The sequence below is a fragment of the Triturus cristatus genome, chromosome 6, assembly GCF_964204655.1.
Source record: "Triturus cristatus chromosome 6, aTriCri1.1, whole genome shotgun sequence".
In the NCBI taxonomy this organism is placed as follows: Eukaryota; Metazoa; Chordata; class Amphibia; order Caudata; family Salamandridae; genus Triturus; species Triturus cristatus.
In genome coordinates this window covers 1,116,206,530-1,116,222,713 of record NC_140589.1, presented here as the reverse complement: position 1 = coordinate 1,116,222,713, position 16,184 = coordinate 1,116,206,530, and the positions used below count along the sequence as shown (strand labels likewise).

The window sequence follows — 16,184 nt, the reverse complement described above, 5'->3', positions numbered from 1 at the left end:
GTAAGTAGTAGAGAGGAGTGAGTAGTAGAGAGTAGTATAGTAGAGAGTGAGTAGTAGAGAGTAGTAGAGTGAGTAGTAGAGAGTAGTAGAGAGTGAGTCGAGAGTAGTAGAGTGAGTAGTAGAGAGTGAGTAGTAGAGAGTAGTAGAGAGTGAGTAGTAGAGTGAGTAGTAGAGAGTGATTAGAGAGTAGCAGAGTGAGTAGAGAGTAGTAGGTGAGTAGTAGAGAGTGATTTGTAGAGAGTAGTAGTGAGTAGTAGAGAGTGAGTAGTAGAGCGTGATTAGTAGAGAGTAGTAGAGTGAGTAGAGAATAGTAGGTGAGTAGTAGAGAGTGAGTAGTAGAGAGTAGTAGTGAGTGAGTAGTAGCGAGTGAGTAGTAGAGAGTGATTAGTAGAGAGTAGTAGAGTGAGTAGAGATTAGTAGGTGAGTAGTAGAGAGTAGTAGAGTAGGAGAGAGTGAGCAGTAGAGAGTAGTAGAGTGAATAGTAGAGAGTGAGTAGTAGAGAGTAGTAGAGAGTGAGTCGAGAGTAGTAGGGAGTGAGTAGTAGAGAGTGAGTAGTAGAGAGTAGTTTAGAGTGAGTAGTAGAGTGTAGAGAGTGACTAGTAGCATGAGTAGAGAGTAGTAGGTGAGTAGTAGAGAGTAGTAGAGTGAGTAGAGAGTAGTAGGTGAGTAGTAGAGTGAGTAGAGAGTAGTAGGTGAGTAGTAGAAAGTAGTAGCAAGTAGTAGGTGAGTAGTAGAGAGTGATTAGTAGAGAGTAGTAGAGTGAGTAAGTAGTAGAGAGTGAATAGTAGAGTAGTAGAGTGAGTAATAGAGAGTGAGTAGTAGAGAGTGAGTAGTAGAGAGTGATTCGTAGAGAGTAGTAGGGAGAGAGTAGTAGAGAGTAGTAGAAAGTGAGTAGTAGAGTGTTCCATTTTGAAATGGCTGTCATAATGGTGCACATGTCCCTTGCTGGCAAGCGCTAGCAATACATGGAAACAATGGACCGCGAAGTTTACCTTAATCGAGTGCAGATGGTGGTCATCTTATGCGTAGAGAAACCTGCATAATTATTTGCCAAGTGGGTGAAGCTAGTAGACCAGTTCCGTTTTCCGATAGGGTACTGTTTTGTTTACCTAAGCATTATGTGGCAGGATTAGCAACTCCCATTTAGTCACCTGTCGGCTCAGTAATGTCCTGGCTATGGTTTTGCGCCTGCGCAGAAGGAACTGCAGAGAGATCCAAGGCTGTCTGTCTGCCAAGACAGCAGTTGCAGGGCTACGAGCAGGGAATGCTAAGCCTCTTCCGCCAGGGGGTGTGTGTGCCATTCAGCAAGGATCGCTGGCGGGTAAACCTTCGCTGGACAGGAAGAATAACGTAGAAGGGGCCTGCTCGGGCAGGCAGGGAGGGTGCCAGAGCGGGACTGAGCTTAGGTTGCCAGGGAGAGAGGGAGGGAATGTGAAGAGCAGAGGCAGTGTCGAAGTAGGGAAACACTACTGTAGTGTAGACTCCTGCTAGGACTACATACCACATGCTCCTCCCTGCCCCCACAATACCGCACGTAGCTGTCTGCTCCACTCATCTCACACTGACGCTAGTCCCATAGCCTGCAAGTGTCAACTAGCATTTTGTCCACAGGTACAATCCTATAGTGGCAGACGTCATGTAATCTACCACTGCACAAAGGGGAAGCGAAGATCACTGGCAGTGCCCAGTGAGAGAATATCTATGTGCTACCTCACCTCCCAAGACTTTCCAGGCAAAACATCTGCCAACAGCAGCACCGGGCAAACGGTCTTTGACCAAGCAAGATTCCATGCAGAAGAACGACACAGCCTGGAACTAACCACCACATGTGTTGCTCAGAGCCATCTCAACACAGGCATCCACTGTATATTTCTGCATCGCGTTTTCACTTGAAAGTAGAAGCGAGATGCATAAATAAACACGCAGGCACAGCCGGATCTCTTGTCTTTATGGGGCCATGTGTTTGAAAAATATGGCCCCTAAAGATAAGAAACCTTTTTTTTTGACGGGAGGAAGTCAGACGAGACCATCCAAGTGGGCCATCTGAAAAATGGAAAAGTCTACCTCACATAGTGCTCTTTCCCAATGGCCGGCCACCGTTTAGCATAAACGGTGACGCCAGCCAAAGGGAAAGAGGGGCGGGGATTGAAGCCCTATACAGAATTCCCTCAGAATCATTAAATCTCACCGAGCGAGCTGCGCATGTGCGCAGCCACGCTAGCCGAGCCCTAAAAACAGGGCTTAAATTAAGCACCCCTTGGTGTGTGTAGGGAATGTACACAAGACTAATGCTGAGGCCTGTAGCGGTGCCAAAGGTGGACGGACAGATGAGTCTATCACTCTATGGACCAAGTGGCTATGCAGTGCTCGCATGAGACTTCTACAGAGTGTACACTTATTGCTGCTACACAGAGGACTCGGCCCTGTTGCTGTGGGGTTGGGGTTCCGATGTTAGAGGCTGCCACAGATATCAAAGTGCATCATGACTACTGATCTGGAGGGGGTTTGGTGTGTGATAGGAAGGGGGGGGGGTCAAACGCCACCCTGCCTTGCTGCATGTTCCCAGAGGGCACGTCTGAATGAGGGACTGAAGAGGGGACTAAGCCAATAATATTGTAGTCATTTATGTATTTTAGCCTTTCTTTTAAAATGCCATCAACTTGTATTGACCACTACTGTTGGGCTAAAGAAGTTTTATATGTTTTTATTTACTGGAATCATTTGCTATTTTAGGACTATTTTTCTAGCTAAGGCGGACTTCCTTCTTAACATTTAAAGCTATACACTATTTTCCTATTGGGGATATTAATAGAGGGTCTCAATCTAGTTACTACTTCTCAATAACTTTCAGGCTGCATACTTTGGGGCAGTTTTACCTTACAACTATCGGAGACTTCAACGGATGTAAAAGAAGGTCCTGGATGTCTGCCAGCATCCCTCCCTCTTCCGACTGCTCAATCTGCAGAATTTGGGAGTCATCTTGCAAGTACTGCACACAAAACAGGTCATTATTCTACTTTCTCAGGTTAGGTCATGTGCAGACCCCACTGAACACTACGTTATGTGACCTTCTGCTCACACTGTAGTTGCCAAAGACAAGCCAATCAGCTACCTCTGGGCACCGACCGAGCACCTGGCAAGGCAGAAGGTACTTTGTTCTATCCCCAAGAAACTCTGTCCATTGCAGTTTTCTTCCAAATGACTTCCGTGAGTCAGAAGCATTTGTGTCCTTCTCCAATAGTAATTAAGCTCCTGCCTTGTTAAAATACATATCACCCTGCAGTTCAGCCACTTACAATTATGACTGCTCTAATTAATACTAATTGATCCTTATGTAGGCACTCAGCAGAAATACATTATTTTATTGATGCTAAATTAGACTGATTAGTCATCGAAGAAACCTGACTTAAACTATTTTCTGGCACGGATATTGAAGCCGGTTCGGCTAGTGACCGCAAAAATCATTCACATGGACTGCTTTCGATGCCTGGAAAGTGGGGTTGCACTTAAGTATCATGACTGTTATAATGCATTTAAAGATGTCATCAAAGCAGTAGCTACATCGGAAATACTTGCTTTAAATATTTCAATATTTCACTAAACCCTCTCTTCAGTTTTAAGTCAATACTTATTTATAGATCTCTGGAACATTGAACTTTTTTATTGACCATGTGACTGACAATATAACCAAGATCTCACTCCTTTCCAAAGCGGTTTTTACGGTCAGAGATTTTGATGTATGAGTGGATTGACATTACGAGAACGACGCTCTAAACTTAATTCTTGTAAAACTGTAAAACATTAGGGTCCCAGGAATTAGCTTCATGTCTAACACACATAGGCAATCATACCTTAGGCTTTATTTTCACTAATTCTGAATGTTGTAGTTTCTTTAAGACTCTTGACATTGGCTAGTCACTCTCCCAATACAATAGGTGACAGCCGCTATGCTACGTTCTTGGATGCACCTTGGCCTCGGTTCCAATTAAATCAAATACAGTTGTCCTTGGACAACTCTGCTCAGGTTCTCCCTAACTCTTTTGAATATAACATGCTTATGCTTCAAGGGTTTGATCACCTCTGTATTAGATTTCCAGATCCCAGTTAAAGCTATGCATGATCTACCTTTGGTGCATCGGAGGGCGTCATTTCATTAAGAGTTGCCAATATGGATCCTTGCTCCACTCCGGCGTATGGAAACCAATATGTCCTTTCAAATGTGGCAGGAGTGAGTGCGACCTATACCTGAGTGAGAGCTTCACCTCCTTCGAAGAGGCACAGTTTGAGTTTGAGGTGGGGCCTGGGCATTTTCTACATTATGCAGGCCTGGCTAAGTTCTCACGACAGACCTTGGGGATCTATCCATCGGCACCTCCTGTGCCCGGCCCCCTGGGGGTCATGTTGTCCAGTGGGACAGGGAGGCACTTGGTGTCACTACTATATCAAGCCATAGTAGTGGATGTTGCCCACTGACTCGTGCGGGCTCTGGAAGCATGTGAATTGGAGCCAGTACTAAATGAGGACTGGGCAGGAGTGTGCACTCAGATGAAGACAGTCTTTAGCAATGTGTGTTTCAAGCTGATTCATTTTAACTTTCTTCACCGTACATATGCAACGCCTTTGGTGCTGAGCCACATATTTCCGGATTGAGCAGCTGTATATCTGCGCTGCATCCTTGAGGGGGCTGATTTTAAGCATTTGGCTTGGAGATGCCCACTGGTGCAAGCTTATTGGATGCTTGTGGTTGATAAACTTGAACTCATTATAGCACTGTGGGGTGTACTTATGCCACTGATTTGTCTGTTGGGGAATTTAGTTAGGCCCAAAAGATAGAAAATGGCTTATAAGTTCATGCAGCTGGCCCTGGTTTGGCTAGGAGGCAAGTTATTATCTTGTGGAGGAGACAAGGAGCACCATTCTTAGAGCACTGGGAGAGGAAGGTGAAAGAATGGTCATTGGCAGAGGCGTTACACATGAAGTATAGTAGAAATTATGAAAAACTCTAGGATGACTTGGATGCATGGGTGATGATGTTTGAACGTTTTATGTCCCGTGAACGGTTAAACCTAAGTGCGGAAGATACGGACTCTGATGCATAGCTCTGATGACTATTCCACATGGAATTTTCCAATTGTTACTTGTTTTGAGAGTATATCTTCCTGTTTCGCTAATCTACTCATTGAACTTTTGTCTCCTACATAATGTGTTCTCCTTGAATTGAACTGAAAAGGTTGATACTTTATAATGTGCAATATGTACGTTTCCACGGTACATCTGCCTACAGAGTAATTTTGTGGAAAAATATTAATTATATCCACTTCAAAGTCAAAATTAAATGTGCTACAGCACTCTCAATCCACTGTTGAAAATAAATTATGTAATTCACTTTCTTCTCACAGTGTTCCTAATAATAGGCTCTTGCCTCTTAATTCTGTCACAGTGGACGAGGAGTATGAAAAAACATACAAAGGGCCTTATTACGAGTATGTACTTGCCGGGCCTGTCTGACCACTGCCACACTGCCGGCCGACCTGCAGTATTACAAGTGTGGTGGTCGGACCGAAACAGGACCGCTGCATCTGCCGGGGATCTAGGATCCTGGTGTGGTCGTGCAGCAGTTAGTGCGCTGTAATATGCTGGTGGTGCTGCTGCGGCACCGCGGAGCAAATTACAAGTTGGCTTTCCACTGCCCCGTTCACGGTGTCATAAAAAGGGTGGTGGAGAGGTAACAAAGGGAGCCTTACTAGGGCCTCCTGCCACTCATGGGCCTGGGAGTGCATGCGGCCGGGTACATGTGGTGCCCCTCTGGATTTGTAGCCCCAGTTTGTGCACAGTGTGGCATGTATGCTACACCGTGCAGGAAGGTGCAGTCGGCGCTCCAAAGATGGCGTCTACATGTTAGGCTCTTCTATGAGCCTAACCGCAGCTGCTGTCAGACCGCCACAGCACGGCCCGCCAGACCAGGATTGAACTTCTAACCTGGCGGGCGCATAATGATTTTGGCAGCCTTACAATGAACGATGCGTTGGCGGCACCAATGTAGGACCGCCAAAGTCTTAATAAGGCCCAAAATCTTTTCTGGCTTTCTACTTGCTCCATGTCCTGTTAAGTATATGAGCCTGCTCTCTAACTGACTAGTACCTCAGTTCACTGCTCTCTTCAATTTATCTTTTGAGTCGGGATCAGTTCTTCCTACTTACAAGCTTGCAGTTGTTACTTCGCTATTGAAAAAGCTTAACTTGAGCCTAATTTCCCTGCTAAATACTGTCCAGTTACTTTACTGCCTCTTTAAATTAAAATTGCTGAAAGCTTCGACAGTAGCCAACTTTCACAGTTTATTGAAGATAACATTCTTGACGGTAATCAACCTGGCTTTAGTGTATGTTACAGTACTGAAACCAAATTGGTTTCTATAACAGATCATATCCAAAACAGTTCAGATACCAGTAGCTCTGCTGCTCTGATCTTATTTGACCTCTCCCCTGCCTTCAACACTGTGTCCTATTAAATAGTATTTCAACAACTTAAAGGGACTGGTGTCGAAGGCATGCCTCTTACCTAGCTTTTCTCATTGTTACCAGACTATTCTCAATCAGTGTCCATAAAGCCATTTGCTCAGACTTCAAAAAAGTATTTTGAGTCACACTCCATTAGCTTTGAGTCTTACCTTAGCCCCATTGGCTCTGCTAATTTGCTGTTTTGGTATCTATTTCAATTCTTATGTTGATACTTTTCTGAGAGTGGATCTGAACTGCTCAAGTTTCCAAGAATGTGACAATCTGAAAGGCTGCTTATGTACAGTTATGATTTAGATGATTACTAACTTTCTTTGTCTTAACTTGCACAAAACAGAGGTTGTACTGTTTGGAGACTTTTGATTTTGGTCACAAAGAACTGTTGGCTAAAATAATGAACCCCCCCCCCCCCCCCCTCCCCACCGATTCAGTTAAAATTTGTGGAATTTATTTTTTGTTTCCAAGCTGTTGTTTAAGCCTCATATTATGAAATGTGTAGTTAGCTGTTTCATTGGCTTGCAACCATAGGGAGAAATAACTTGGTTACTATCACAGAGTCATATAAAAATAATAATTCCAGATCTTATACTTTCTCAGATTCACTGCTGGAACTCCCTCTACCTAGTACTTCCCTAGCATGCAGTGTCCAAATTACAACACATCCAAAATGCTGCTGCATGCTGACTTCTATGACTAAGCTAAAAAATCACATACGCCCATGTTAGCTCACTGCTTAGAGTACCAATTAGGAAAAGATGTCTTTTCATATCCTTAGCATTATGTCATGAGGCTATTTTTCATTTACTTTTTTCAAACAAATTACATGCAGACATTTTACAAAAAATTTGGCTTGATAAATAATTCCATTTCTCAACTATGTGTGTTTTGTTCCAAAAGTCCCCATACATCAACTAATGTTTTCTATCTTTTTATGTATTCAGTAAAGGTATCACTAGCAACTGTTATAGTTCAATCAATCAATCAATCAAATATCTTTATTCGGTTATAGTGAACAATAACGATAAAAGCACAAGTTAAAAAGATAATTTCTTGGCCAGCAAAATACATATTTACTTATCACATTATCATGGATTTCCGACAACTAAAAACATTTTTAAGAAACGCAGTAACAGATGCAATAACAAATTCATTTTCTAAAAATTGCAATGCTAAAAATGCTGGTCGGCAGCGTTTCAGGCCAACATTCTTTAAAACAGGTACAATCCATCTCTTTCTTAATGCATCGTAATATTTACAGAAAAACATGATATGGATAGTAGATTGTGGTGCGACATCGTCGCACGGACACTTACACAGATCTCTAGACCAGTCGTTCACCACAGGGAAACTTAGGTATCTAAATAAAATATTCAATCTAAAACGAGTCAACAAGAAACGGTCAAAGTCTCGATCTATTAAAAATATGTACGGCTGGATTGTTGGAGTCAGAGTTTAGTGGGCTTGTGCCATGGGATTTCTCATTTCAGTGGTGGTTCTAATTTCGCCCAGAAGACCCATACAACTGGCTTTAAGGTCTTTCCTAGATACACTGCACATCAAAGAAGGCTCTGTGAAATATTCCGGGTGTCCTATTTTTGTAAGGAACGTTTTCACATACTCCAACCATCTAATATATTTGTCACCATCAGACTTCAGTGCATCTGCCAATATATAGTGGTTAAAACCAGTTTCATCTGACAACCATAACTGTTATAGTTAGTTGTGGACAAGCAAACAAGATATTAAGAAGTAATATCTACATCGTCTCCAGCAGGCTATGGAACAGTTAAACATAAAAAGTGAGGGGAAATGGAAGAGAAAGCTGAGTGAATCAGTATGCACTGTATGTATTGAAGGCACTTTGGTTAATGCTTAGATCTATATCTTTACCTGTCCATCCTTTTATTTTATTCTTAAATCTCTTACATTGATAGCCCGACAAGTTTTGAAATTTTGAAAGTTGCCGCTTAAGTAGTGGGGGTGCCAAGGTCTCTATATATCTCTTTTAAATATGTGTTAAATGCTAGCCAGACGTATCCAAATGTAGATATTCTATCGGTTATCAAGGCTGTCAGCCTTTCCATGGCATATATATGTGCCAGACTTTCACCCACCAAATTGATAATTGAATGGTAGCAGGGTTCTTCCAGGCTTGTGCAATAGTGATTCTTGCAGTTAATAGATCAATAGCCTGCCTCTTGGGATTGTACATGAGTAGTCATTATCTTCCCCAGAATCCTCCAATAGTACTACCAATGAATTAAGTAGGAGTTTGACCCTACATTTCTTTTTTAATCTGTAATATTTACTAATTTCTAAAGAATTGTATATGTGCGCAGGGCCACCACATGTGGTGGTATGCACCCCTCTCTCCACATCCTTTCCAACATTTGCCAGAGCCGCCAAATATGACCTTTAGCCTAACTGGTGTGATATACCACCTTGTAAGTATATTGTACGAAGGGCTTTGTATTGCAAACAAGTTAATGCTTTAGCTGCTCTTAACCATATCTGAAACCAGGTATCATGTAGTATTTCCAACAGCAGATCTTGCTCCCATTTTAACTCATAGTTATGTTTATTTGAGCCAGGTTACTTATTGTAGTGTAAGGGCGGAAGATACCTCATCTAGGAGAACCGTAGGAGAATAATTGTTCAATGGATGTATTGTCACGGCTGCCCCAGGTTTTGGTTAATAGGTAATTTGTCCAATAAAGATGTTGATTTGATCAAATTTATTCTGTCCTTGTTACTGAAAAAGTTGATTACATCTTACCCCTTTAAGGGTCTCGCCAATCTCCTATGATTCGCCCAAAACGGATGGGTTCTCTGACTTCCAGTCCTCGAAGTGCAGTTCTCCGCAGGAGGCTTAGTTTCCGAATTAATGGTAATAGGTATTAGGAACGGTGAAAATTAGGTTACATTATGTCACTTTGTAAATTGATCACAAACATCGCAACAGGGTCGATGCAGGGTGTAGTGGTGTAGTTTGTGGAGAGCAATCTTTTAGCTGTAACCATAGCAAGTAGATAGTTATAGTTAGGACCGAGTTTCCATAGGAAATCTGTAAATTCTATTTTGAATAACTTTGGCGCCGGTTGACGAATCCTCGCGAAATTTTCAAAACTAATGGGGCGCTCCGCTCAGCTCCTACCCTGAAAGTCTCAGGGTGATTCGTCAAGCGGGGGCCGGGAGAAAAAAGGGGGTCCCAAAACGCGTTTTCCCCATGCATTTTCCCATAGGTCCTTTAGTCGAAGGTACAGCCCGAACGGCTGAACAGAATTACTTGAAATTTGGCAAAGAGGTAGTCCTCCGGTCAGGCATGTGCCTTTTGCATATATGGTGTCAATCTGTTCAGTAGTTCCTGAGAAAATTGCAGTTAAAAGTACATAAATATCTATATGCGCGCACCGTGCGCGCACGGTGACGTGCGCGAGCGTAATTCTGATTGGTGGTTAGATGTCAGTCAACATTCGAATCGGTCGAAATCAGGAAGTGTTGGACGCCATTTTCTGTGTTGCAGTGAAAAAGAAAGGTGGAGAACGTGAAAAGGGGGCAGGGTAGAGAGTTCCTGACCCTCTAGCCTTTGTCAGGGGGTCCCTGAAGGACCCCGAAGGGTGAAAAAAACATTTAATTTTTTTTCAAAAAATCGCGGACTGCGCGCACGCCGTAATTTTTTCAAAAATCGCGGCGTGCGCACACGGTGGCAAAAAATTAACAATTTTAATTAACAATTAAAAAATTCATCAAAAAATTACAACACAGTATATTAGGAATATAGCTCTTCTTGGAGAAGTGAAGTGAGTTCTGAAAAGAACTGTTGTTTTTTGTTGAGCAGCAAAAAAAAAAAAAAAATGCAGCAAAAAATAAATAAATGAAAAACTGTTCACCAGGAACAAAAAAAAAAAAGGAAAAAAATTAGGGGGTGGAGCATGTGTGCTGCTGTATCTTGTTCTCTATTAGGTTAATGCTGCTCTCACCATAACAGAGAACAGCATTGCACCGTATATGCACCTTCTTGAACAGAGGGTGCATATCCAGAGGGATCGAACCAGGTGAAGCTGCGGCTGCAGATGATGTGCTCCGCTGAGCTGCTGGAGGGTTGTCTCTTGCAGCCCGAGCATAAGCCACAGTATGCACTGCTTTAAAGTGCCTTATCATGGAGTAAATACTAAAGGAGTATTTTTTTTTAGGGTCTCCTCTAGATAAGACCACTCCACAAACAGTGCAGGTGACTTTAGGAGCTTTCACCTTTTTCTGGCCCACTGGAAAAGTAAAAAATTGCCAAATAAATGAGTCCTTTTTGTTTTGTCTGCCTTGCTGGCACAAAGGTCTCCTCCTCACTCCCTGAAGAAGTCTCCTGTTCTGCCATTTTCAGGTGCAGGAAAACAGCTCCTTCTCCCAGGAAATAAGAAGTATTAATGAGGGGAGTGGGTGTGGTGTTGGAAGATTCTGGAACTGAAACTACTATGAACCAATGAAAAGTGTTGTTTCGTAATCACATAACTTACCGTGCGCACACCGTGCACGCACGCACGCGCGCAAGCGTGCATGGAGCACGCACGCATGCGCATACGGAGCACGCACGCATGTGCACACGGAGCACGCACGCATGCGCACACGAAGAAGTGAATTATTATTTTTTTTTTTAACTGTTTATAAGTTTATGGAAGATATAGGTTTCACACTTAGGAATTAGCATTTAAAAAACCTTGCAAATTCACTGAAAAAACCATAGGTTTCACACGTTATAGTTAGCTGGACATTTCACTCGTAAAAAACCATTGAAATTCCCCCGTTATAGTTAGTTCAGCTAACTATAACTCGCGCGACCGCAATCCACTGCTGATGGCGTCACATAGTTAGAAATTAGCATTTAAAAAAACCTTTGAAATTCACAGAAAAAACCATAGGTTTCAGGCAGTGTATTGTTAGCAATTAGCATTTAAAAAACCTTAGAAATTCACTGAAAAAACCATAGGTTTCAGGGGCGTTCTAGTTAGCTGGACTTTTCACTCGTACAAAACCATTGAAATTCCCCCGTTATAGTCATTGGAGATGTCATCAGTGATGTCATGAGTGATGTCAATGACCATGTCATGAGTGATGCAATATGTGACCTCATCAGCAGTGGATTGCGGTCGCGCGAGTTATAGTTCGCTGAACTAACTATAACGGGGGAATTTCAATGGTTTTTTACGAGTGAAATGTACAGCTAACTATAACATGTGTGAAACCTATGGTTTTTTCAGTGAATATATATATATATCGTGATCAAGGGCACGGCTGTGCTCGAAACGCGTCACTAAGCAGAGGAGCAGAAATAAAATCTTCCTGCCAGCAATTGGGGTCCGTTTACTCTGTTCGCCGCTGCTGCTGTGTGTTTGTAGCGGAGGTTCGAGGAGTTCAAGGAGTTGCATATATATACATATATATATATATATATATAACAAACCTTCTTACACACAAGAAGATGCCGACTTCCATTTGAAGTATTTCAAGTGCTTTAATATTTCTTCGGAGTAGGCAGCAGTACACTTTCCAAATCCTTACGTGTTTCAACTCTCTTGGGAGTCTTGATCACAGGTGAGCTCTCTCCTTCTCTGACTGACCACGTGATTTCACTTGAAAAAAACACCTTTTTATTCAGCAGTTTCTGGGTCGTGTTACTTCTGCGCAATGCAAACTTGTAAGTCTTTCATTAAATATCGCAGCCTCCTTGGTAACATTTCAGTCCATTTTTAAAAGCTGCACAGTTTGTCTCTGCTTGCAGATTTGAAGATATTCCAGTGGCCAAATGGAGAAGTAAAAGCAATAGCAGAAACACGAGTTAAAGAGCTTAATTTTATGCGCACTGGAACTGCTTTATAAAATGACAACCCATGCGGCTTTTAAAAATGGACTGAAATGTAACCAAGGAGGCCAAATAACAAAAGTGACATTCTTTAAGTTAGGCAATTCAATTTAGCAGTATGTCTGAGCAAACAGCATAATATAGAAACAATATATCAGTTACATGTATGTGGGGATGTAGCACAGAAAGTAGCAACAGGGATCATTTGTGTAGTTCCATGTTTATCCTTTGAGTGTTTGGAGCCTAAGGGATGGCACGAGACACTCAGGATCGATCCAAGGTAATAGTAATTAGTACACGTATGTAGCGCACTAAGAGTGAAGACGAGTGCCGCTATTATCACAGCACTCGTCGTATCGATCTCATAAGTGTGAACGGCTGCGTCAGTCCTGCCGAGATTCCTAAGTGACTTTTAGGTTTACACAACTTCTTAACTGGCTTGAAACTAGCAGGTGAAGAAAGCGCAGCGAGTTTGTGTCATGGTTTGCAGGCGTGAACAAATATAAGGAAGCAATGCTTCCACGCCATGATCTGCGTAACTCCACTCCGCAGTTAGAACAGGCTGGGTTTCGCTTGTAGCGCCTAGCAGAGGGAGGGAAGGGCCGCCACAGAGCGCCTCGACCACTGCTAGCACTGACGTAGCACAAACACAGCTCGCGGCCAAAGGCGGACGCAGAGCATGCGTCGCGGGGTTTCAAGAACGGAAGCCTGCTGTAACCAAACAACCGAACGCGAAAGACAAACCACTGAGGGGGTCTTGTGGACCCAAGACAATGCCTCGGAGAAAGGGGTAAACAGAGGGGGGCAGCGTGGCCACTTCCTGATGGCCCCTTCAGTCCTTGCCACCTCCAACCATCCCTGCCCACCAGGGGGCACCCTTTGGCCTTTACAGGGACGATACTTAAGGAGGACCTCTAAGGGCTATGGATTTAAAATCAAAACAGGGGCAGTCTCTCCTGGCGACCCTCGTGCAGTATCCACCCAACGCTGGAATCCTCCCCACTACGATTCAAAAACGCTGTAGCCTGTCTTGGATGGGAAAAGCGCCTTCCAGTTTATTTGAGGAATTGTGGTTGTATCTGTTGAGTAAGAGGATATAACAAACATTTAAAAAAAACAATAGGTTTTGTCATTTGGCTTAGCTAATGCAAATCTATTGGGTTTGCCTTTTGTTTCTTGCCTATGCTGTTCTTCATAAGTTAAAATAAAATGCCCATGCTGAAGAACACTGGCAAAAAAAAAAAAAAATGATGCGCATGTATCATGGCGCATGTACTCATAGGCATCAGGACATTATGGCGGACCAGCATGACGATCTATATGCTTGCCAACACATGCATACACAGACGGAATGAACAGTTTCCTTTTTGTTTTTAATTCAGTGTTCCGAATGAAGGACATTTATCGTGGAAGGGTTGAAAAAAAAAAAGTGCGTGCAAGTGCCTGACAAGGAGCGACATGCCAGTAAACTGAAGCTGTTAGGCTCTCCACATAAAAAAATAAAAGTACAATTGCGCTTTCACTTTAAGTGAAAGCGCGATGCGAAACTAAACATGCGGCTAGCGCGTTGCGAAACTAAACATGCGGCTGCCTTTACCAGAGCTGAGTGAAAAGTGAAAGCGTGATGCGAAACTAAACATGCGGCTAGCGCAATGCGAAACTAAACACGCTGCCGGTAAAAGATCAAATCCCGGTGGGCGTGGCCAAAAGGAGACAAGGCAGTAACAAGGAGGGACTAAGAAGCCTCCTTTACAATGAGAAGCCTACGTTTTGCATGCAACATGACGAGAACCAATTAGAAAGATGGGCAGGGCTTCAACACCGTCTCCGAGAGCTTCGGAATCTGAATTGATTCCAAGAAGCTTTCGAATGCCGAGAGCAGCGCATGCGCTGATTTCGACAGCCGAGACCTAAAGGGGGGGGTTACTTCATTGATTCAAACAGAAAAATAGCGCCAAGTTTTGGTAAACAATCAACAGAATCGAGTAACCATATCATCCTGGAATAAACTCTAACATAAAGGAGGAAGTCTGGGTAGATTACCTCTTCAACCATTTCAACAATAAAGTGCAAAAGGAAGAAGAAGCGGACAAGGAAATAGGGAATGGGAGAAGGGATAGAAGCACCATTAAAAGGGATGAACTGACGCATAACCCCGCCCTAGCAGAGCCACGTTATTCCTACGGGAAAACGCAACATCATCAGGAGGGTGCCCCGGTCGTAGGCTTAGACCCATTATCCTCCGTCAAAGTGGAATGCTATGGCCCAACAGCAGCTTATATAAAGAGGCAAATAGCCAGGGGCAGACTTGCAGGTGCCCCAGGCCCTAACGGCATCACCCAATGCTGTACAAACATGATGCTGAATTCTGGAGCAAAGCACTATCGCCGATTTATAAATTCATAAACTGCACAACAACAGTCCTGGAAAGGATCAATCGTCAGTCCAATTTTTAAACAGGGTAACAGAAAAGCTCCAAATAACTATCGACTAATCGCTCTCATTGACGTAGAGGCAAAGTATTACACTGGAACAATCCTGTACGAACTATCATCTTGGGCAACAGAAAACTCTATTATCCCAATAAACCAAACTGGCATCTGACGGGGACAAAGAACCACAGCCAACATCATGGCACTCTCCTTGTTAATGGACGCAGCTCAAAAAGGCAAAAAAACCCTATTTCTTTGTTTTATTGACTACACGGCTGCCTTTGACCATGTTGACCGAGCCAAACTTTGGGGAAAAACTGGAAAGTTGAGGGATACCAAGACCGTCTCAAACTGTTACATACAGACACTTGGATCAGGGTTAAGCTAGGTGCAGGGACACACCTTTCCAAATGAATCACTACCTCTAAAGGGCTAAAGCAGGGGTGCGTCCTAGTGCCCCTACTTTTCAACCTTTTCCTAGCTGATCTTCCAGGGGAATTGGACAGGAGCACATCACATGCACCACAATTGGGAAACATGTTACTGTCAAATCTGCTATACGTGGACAACCTAGTGCTGATAAGCCGGACCCCCATCGGTCTTCAACACCTTTTGAACACGACAAACAGTTTCTCACAACAGAATCCCCTTTCAAAACAAAACTAAAATCATCATAAAAAGAAAGATATCAACTGGTATTTAAACGGACAATGTCTGGACCAGACAACCAACTGCAAATATTTAGGAATACTTCTGGATCACAAAAACTCATTTAAACCCCAGCTGGAGTCCCTGCGGGGGAAGGTAATTATGACCTACTTAGCGATGAAACCACTGAAGAAAATGTTGCCCGACCTAACACTCGATCCCTTGCTACAGGTACCTCGAGCAAAATTGCAGCCGACATTAACATATGGGAGCAAATCTCTTAAAGGTAAAGATGCTGCTCTGGACATAGTAATAGCTAACTCCTACAGAGCAATTTTTCACCTACCAAAATATGTTTCACCGGCCCAAATACGGTTAGACTTTGGACTCCAAAAACAATCGGTGGAAAGAAGGGGTGCGTACGTACAAAGTGGGCACAAGATCTGTAGTGCCGAGGCTGGATCCTTAAATTTGCATCTTTGGATCGAGTTGCTTCGCCACGGAAAATCACAAGCCAGGGAATATTTGTTTGACTCCCTTAAGACACTGGGATTGTCGGATTTTTGAGGAAACCCAACAGATCATCCATCCTTTAAAAAAATTGTGAAAAAATCAACTCAAATTGTATCTGTCTTAGAAGACAAGAAAATGCTTGCGAAATGGGCACATGGCTGGATAGTGCTCAGCGATTATGAAGTACTCTAACCGCAATCCTACTTGAAAATAGGAGTCAAA

At 43.1% G+C, this 16,184-nt stretch overlaps 1 protein-coding gene across 1 annotated transcript in view; it reads left to right on the top strand.

The window, feature by feature from the left end:
• Positions 1 to 16,184, top strand: part of LOC146821049 (uncharacterized) — a 160,266-nt gene that overhangs the window by 58,811 nt on the left and 85,271 nt on the right. The gene's annotated exons all lie outside the window — the stretch shown is intronic.